Raw genomic sequence first — 7591 nt, forward strand, 5'->3', positions numbered from 1 at the left:
TTGCTACACTTAGTTTATATATCACCAAGTTACATGATAAAATGACAAACAAATGAGACAAAATGTTTCTAGTCTTATTTCATGCTTCTTCATTTCTCAATCCAGCATCTTTGAATATCTTCAGTTTAGCATGGAAATGGAAATGCTTCTTTGTTCTCTAAAACTTGTAAATAGGATGCCACATTCCATTTGCACATGTGACTGTCAAGTCACTATCAACTGCTCTTTTGAATTTGTTCATCCGTTGGAACTCAGTTAGATCATTCGTTGAAACTTAGTGGGAACATCCGTTGAGACTTTGTTGGATCATCCGTTGAGAGTCTGGTTGATCATCCGTTGAGACTTTGTTGGATCATCCGTTGAGAGTATGGTTGATCATCCGTTGAGACTTTAGTTGATCATCTGTTGAAGCCTTGTGGAACATCCGTTGAGACTATCTTCATAGCAGTTGACTCCATTTCATATATACAAGATTACAAGGCATCTAATATTTACAATTAGCCAACCTATCTTGTATATCAATCTAGTAGTCAACATGACTTAAAACATTCTACAACATCTAGTTTTCTAAGGCATTACAATATGCAGAAATGTGCTACTAAACTTATTAATATATAAGCTACCCTTTCAATGGATGTTGAAGTGATCATCAGTTGAAAGCTACAAAATCACTGAATTAAATCTACTAAGTGTTTTGTTTAACATATCTGAAAGGCATATGTCATAGCCTATTTGTTTATTCGAGGATTTAACTCAACTCAAATAAGAATGTAACAAGTAAATAGTGGATTTACCGTCAAAGAGATCTCTTAAAGTAACATCTGTCAAAGGATTCAGAAACAACGTTCATCTACAGACTTGAGGAATTAATTCACTGGAAGAAGTTCAAGAAATTGATCAAGCCTCAGTGATACAAATCAAGATTGTGGATTTAATCAAGTGACAGAGATCTTGTTAGGGTATCAGAGAATTACAAGGATTTAATCTGAAGAAAATCAAGTATCAAAGTCAAGACATGAAGAAACGTCATGGAAGTTAGTCACTCATGAACCAGGCAGTACATCGAGTGTCAACATTGAAGTGGTGGAATTGATTCATTATTTTTAGTGATTTTCAGAAGATCTTCAGAAGAATGGTTGCAGTTCAAAAGTAGTATTAATTCTCTATTAATTAATTAAGTCATAAAATTTAATTAAGAAAATAAATTATATCTGCAAAGATAAATTTATTGATTAATTGAATTAATTGATTAATTAATTTCGAATTAATATTATTGATTTTCAGAAGTGTAATTGAATTAAAATCAGTTTAATTCAATAAGACAATTAAAACTTGAACTGGCATGGCATGACAATCTGGATTGTCATACCGATTGTCATGCCAGGTCATTTCAATTGTCTCACCGAAAGTTCTACTGGTTCAGCAGATTGTCTTGCTAGTTCAACAGATTGTCATGCTAGTTCATTCAATAGTCTTGCCGAAAGTCATACTAGCTTAAACTGATTGTCATACCGAAAATTATACTAGAAGGAGGATTGTCTTGCTAGTTCAACCGATTGTCTTGCCAGTTCAATTATATTCTGTTGATTGAAATATAAAAGAGAAGCAGCAGAAGACAAAAGACAACTATCCAACAGAATTTAATCAACCAAGAACACAGAAAGAAAAGCAGCCGCACAAATATTTCATTTTCATCTGCAAACTTCAAGATCATCATTTCTAGTTTTAAAGTTAAATTCAAACAACTAGAAATCATTCTCTTGTTCTTGTGTAACTATCTAGCGGATCAAAATCCCTAAAACTTAATCTCAAATTGTGTTTAACATTTGATTCTTTTTATTGCAAAAATAGAAAAAGTTCATGTCGAATTTATTCTAGATTTGTGATAATTAATTTGAGATTAATCCCTTGTAATCGATACCGTTGTTGTAACACCTTTCAAGTTTAATAATATTCTTATTTAACTTGAATTTTGTTTCAATTTTTTATTCCGCATTAAATTCGATTATTCGGTATCGTTTGTATTCAACCCCCCATTCTACAAACATATTGGGACCTAACAATATCATCAAGTGCATAATATATTCCTAACAATCTTTCCCAATTTACGTCTACTGGAATTGTAGCCATAAATTAAGAGAAACTTAATGATAACAAAATACCCTATGAATACAGACTGATTTCTAGTAGATAAAATTAACAAGTGCTGCAAATTATTGACAAACATATAGATGAAGGTTTGTAGAGAGTCTCACAAGCCATTTTTAAGGTGCTTCTCTAGACTGAGCATATTTAGATTATTTCCTTGACTGTCTGAACTTCTTACCCAGCTTCTCATTATTTTCTTCAATCTGGTGTTGAAGTTGCCTGTAGAATTCAGATTCATCCTCATTTGTCTGATCCAACTTTTCTTGCATCTCCATGAGAGTTTCATTTCTTGAAATCTTTAGCTGATCTTCCAATTTGAAGAATCTTTTGATGCATTTTTCATCTTTAAACTCCATTATCCAGTGTGGCCTCAAATGCACTCTATTTCCAGTTAAGGGAATTGTTAATACTCTAGGGAGTGCATTTGGATTTTGTTCAGCTGCTCATTATCTCCTCAGTTTTGTTCAATACCATTTTCCAGAAAATAATGTTAAATTCAAATTTCTTCTTTATTGAGGAGAAAATCTTCACCAAGACAGAATAACCTTCATTGAAAATTCTGTGAAGTGGCCAAGTCATCTCTTTTCCATCCTTGTACCTGAGGACTAATCTTTCTGGAAGATGTTTGTAAGCATCAATAGCTCTAACTTCTTCTAGCTCATCCAGATAAATATTTATGTCTGAGAATTCTTTGATATCACAAATGAAGAGTTGATCTCCCTTGTTGACAATTGGTTTGGGTTTTGCCAATAATTTGGATTGAAGTCTGACAGGATTTTCCTTTTTGATTGCTCTCTTCTTTGTTTTCCTTGGCTTGGCTTGGATTGGATTGTTTAGATCAGGGAGTGGCAGGATTTCCCAATCTATGGGTTCATCCTTGGGAATTATGGTTTCTCATGGAAATTCATGTCAGGATAAACCTTGAATTCAGCTTATTCCATTGTGGGTATGGCTGTTTGACTTGAGGTAGTAGATTGGGTTGGCATATATTTATTTTTATCTTCATCAAAATCCAGCTTCCTCTTTGGTTTGAGCTTGTATCTCATTTTCTTAATCTGCTTTGGTTCTGCTTGCTTTTCTTCAATATGAGTCTCAGCTGTCACAGTGGGCACTACAAAATCTATGGTTGCAGGCTTCTTAGCTTGGTTCTTGGCATCTAAAGCATCTTTCTTTTGTTGTTGTTTGAGCCTCACCTTTTCTTCTTTCTTATCCTCTGCAAACTGTGGATGTCCATCCACCACACAGATTAATTTTCCATTCCTGTAGATGCTATCAATTCTTTTCTTTAGCACTGAATCTCTGGGATCTTTGAAGAAAGCATTAGACCTTCTAAGCAGCTTCTTTTTATCAGGATTGAGAGTTTCATAGGCCAGGTCCAATGGATTTTTGTCTGAGTTCCTTGAATAATTTCTCTTTGGCTAAAAAATCACATTGACCTTTGGAGATTTGATTGTTGAGGGTTGACCCCTTTCCATGTTCCCTAAGCTCATGTCATTGGATGAAATTGGTCTCAATTGAGAAAAATGAGAAAAGGCTTTATCTTGTTTCTTAGTTGGACCAAATTTCTTCTTGATGTTCTTATCAAGCTTCTCCCATTTTTCATTCAGCTGTAATTCAGCTGCTGCTATGTTGATTAAATCAATGTTGTCAAGCATTGGTAGCTTTGTAAAGGCAATTGCTGGAACTATTACCTTGCTAACATTTATGTTGAGCATTTTCTCCCCCTCACTAACTGACTCTTCTTGACTAACTGGAATGATAGAGTCTTTCTCCCCCTTGTTGTTAGCATCAAGTTTAGCAGAGTTTGAGGTATGTACAGCCACCAACTGTTGAAGCAGACTTGTTTGAGTTTCCTGATTTATGAGTATCTTGGCCATTGATTTATCTATATTTGACAATCTTGAATCCATGGCCTCAATTTTCCTATTCAAATCAGTTTCCTTCCTTAGCTTTTAAGCTATTTCTGTCATTGTGGTGTTAGGGAGCCTGGCATCCAACCTTGCCACAAAGTCTTGTTTCACTTTAGAAAGTTCTTGTTTTAAAGCATCCACATCTTGACTTTATTTGAGATCTTGTATCTTGTGTATTTGAAGAGATTCCAGGTGAGCTTTAAGTAAACTTTTGGTGCCGGCACTTGTGGATGCTTGAATTGTTGTTTGGGTCTCATGAATGAGCTTGAAAAATGTGGATCAGAGATGTGAGTAAGAGCATTTCTTGTGCATCATCCATGATGGAATATCTGCATCTCCCCCTATGTTCATGCCTTCTTCTTCATCATCCTCACCATCATCCCCAAACGATTCATCAGCATATTTAAAATCATCACCAGCTGTGGAGGGCATGGTAGTGATTGCATCTTTAGCCTTTTGCATTGATGGAGTTGTGTGCACCAGATTGAGAATTATCTCAGTAGCCACATTGTCCTGTTCAGCCAAAACTTGATAAGCTGGGACGGGGTGAGTAAACGCCTCAGCTTCATAAAAAACAGAGTATAAAATAGCTTGATAATCTTGCTGAAATAGCTATTTCTTTTCAGCCTCATTGACATCCCTTAACTCACTAAAAATGGGCTCTACCCATTCTTCTGTACCTGTTTTTCTCTCATGATCCCTCTTTTCTTACATCAAGGGCTCCCCTTGGATTCCCACCCTCACACCCTCACCTTCACCAACTAAGGTGGGACTCCACTCACTCACTTTTGCCAAGCTGGAAGAAGTAGCTTGCATATTTTCACTCATTTCCTCTCATTTTGCCTCAGAGCAACTCAGCCTCTTACTCTGTTCACTCCCTTCCCTCAATCCTAGGAGTGATTTTACAACTACTAGATCAGATGCACTTGTAACAATAGTTGAGATTCCAAGTGGTGCAGTGATAGTCAACGGATAAGAAACATCCGTCGAGGTAGTAGTTGGAAGTTTTAACGGATGACTGCTGTGAAGCACATCCGCCGAGATACAATCACTAGTCAACGGATGAACAATATCTGTCAAGATAGTAGAAATGACAGAGTTTGGAGTAGAAACTACTGTAGAATCTGTGGTGATTGATTTGGGATTTGGCACAGATTTCTCAGTAGAATCAGAAAGAAATGGCAAGTGAGCCAACAAATCATCTAAAAGATGATGCTCAATTGTTATAGATTTGGGCTTCTCCATGAGAGTTAAAGATGGAGAATCAGGAATTGATGTGTGAATCATATCCACATCCAAAGAATTTGTGGGTGAGTTTTATGTGTGAGGTGCTTATATAATTAAAGATTTTGGCTGTGACTACACATTTACAGGAGTCACATCAACCTGACTTTGAGAAGGTGTTGTAACTGAGTCATTGACTACAGCTTGCACAGTGTGTGCACCATGTGTATCCCCAAGTATTTTAGATTTCTTCTTTCTAGTGTAAGTTTGGGGTGAGTCTATGTCCCTAACCCTCTTGGCCTGTGCTCTTGGTTGAGAGCTTGTTTCAATAATAACATCCTTTTGGGAGGATGAAACTAGTAATAAGCTTAAATCCTTATTAAACACTACAGTTTGTTGAGAAACTACAGTGTGGCTATATTGGGTTACACACACACCTCTTCCTCCTTATTTTTATGGTTTCTTTTATGTTCACCCTGTCCCTCACCAGGATCACTTCCCTTCACACTCCCCTCTTTGGTTTTGGTAGATTTTGGAGCCGGTTTCTTTTGAGAGAAACTAGAGTGGGATTTCTTAGATTTGGATTTGGAAATGTTTGGTTTTGTGGCTTGGGTAGGCATATGTTTGGTCACTGCAACAGTTGTCATAGCCACAATTGTTGGCAAAGAAATTTATGATAGAGAAGTAGCAGGGATAGTAGTGTTTACCTCACTTACCTGAGGCCCCTCCATGATTGGCAGATAGACTAGAGGAACCTCGCTGAGGTTGTTTGCCCTGTTCAGGTCAACAATGACTCTTCTTTCTTGAACCCAACAATCAAGTTTGTTGGTTGGGTTCTCAATGATAAGATTCTCATAAACAAAGTTAGATAGTAACATAAAGAATCTAGCATAATATATGTTCCTAGGTCTTTTCTTAATATCTCCTAGCTTAAAACCTAATTCAAACAAGACAGACTCACTAAAGTTATGATACTTATCACTAAGCAGCATATACAACATGTTTACAAGTGAGTAAGTCACATCATCAAAATTACTAACTTTAACAGAAAACACTTTATTAAAAGAGTCACAGAAAAAGCTCCACTCCTTTCTGAGGCCTTTTCTCCTAACCTCACCTAGCTTGACAGGGTTAAAATCATAGCCCATAGAAATGAGCATAGAGCTCACATATGTGTCTTTGTGTGGAGTTAGTGTATTATTCTCAGGCAATTGAAAATAGGCACGAAATATATCACTGTTTATGCAGTAATTTGTACCTTTGAGAGTGAAGGTAATGGTTTTGTCTTTCAAGTTATAAACAATAGTGGTCCATATCTCTTCAACCACTTCACAGTAGATAACAGGAGATTCTAGCATAGCATACTTCAGTTTGCAACTTAGAATGAAATCCATCACTTTGTGATAATCTTCGGAAGCTGCAATCTCCTTGTTTACCAGTGCGACGAAGTTATTCTTTTCATAAAAAAACCCAGTTTGGGACATGATCTTGACTACTGGTGCCATTGATGAGAATAAGAGTAATTGCAGAGAGAAGAGGTTTTGCTTTGGAGAAGAAAGAGTTAGAGAAATTGCTTGAGAAAGATAAAAGTAAAAATGAAAATAAAATTGGCTTTTATACTCTCTTAGAAATAAACTGTCAAAAATTAAAAAGTAAAATAAAGTAACCAATCAAATTAGCCTAAAATAGCCGTTTAAAAATAAAGAAAACTGTCAAAATTCTAATGATTATCCTTCGAAGTATACATACAGGCTGTAAGTAAATTCAACGGATAATGCCTAGAATTAACGACTAAGAATGAGTGCAATTCAACGAATAAGGATAAAGTACCCAGAGTAATATTTGATACTTAAAGGGATGATAGAATTCAACGGATATTCATTTTTCAACGGATAATGAACATCCATCGAGATGTAAATTCTAACTTAGTCAAAATTCATCTTTGGACAGGAAATATCAAATTTTACTCTGGCTGCATTACAATTTGCTTAGATATCAAAACAGACTAAGAGTAATTAAGCATACCTAACTCACTTACCAATCTAGTAAAGGTGGATTCATCAAATGGCTTGGTAAAGATGTCTGCAAGTTGCTTCTCACTTGGAAAAAAATGAAGTTCCACAGTACCATTCATAACATGCTCTCTAATGAAGTGGTACTTGATGTCAATGTGCTTGGTCCTTGAATGATGTACTGGATTGTCAGTAATTGCAATAGCACTTGTGTTATCACAGAAAATAGGAATCTTATTCACCTATAGAACATAGTCCAACAATTGATTTTTCATCCATAAAATCTATGCACAACAA

Source organism: Apium graveolens, chromosome 4 (genome assembly GCF_009905375.1).
Source record: "Apium graveolens cultivar Ventura chromosome 4, ASM990537v1, whole genome shotgun sequence".
Lineage (NCBI taxonomy): Eukaryota > Viridiplantae > Streptophyta > Magnoliopsida > Apiales > Apiaceae > Apium > Apium graveolens.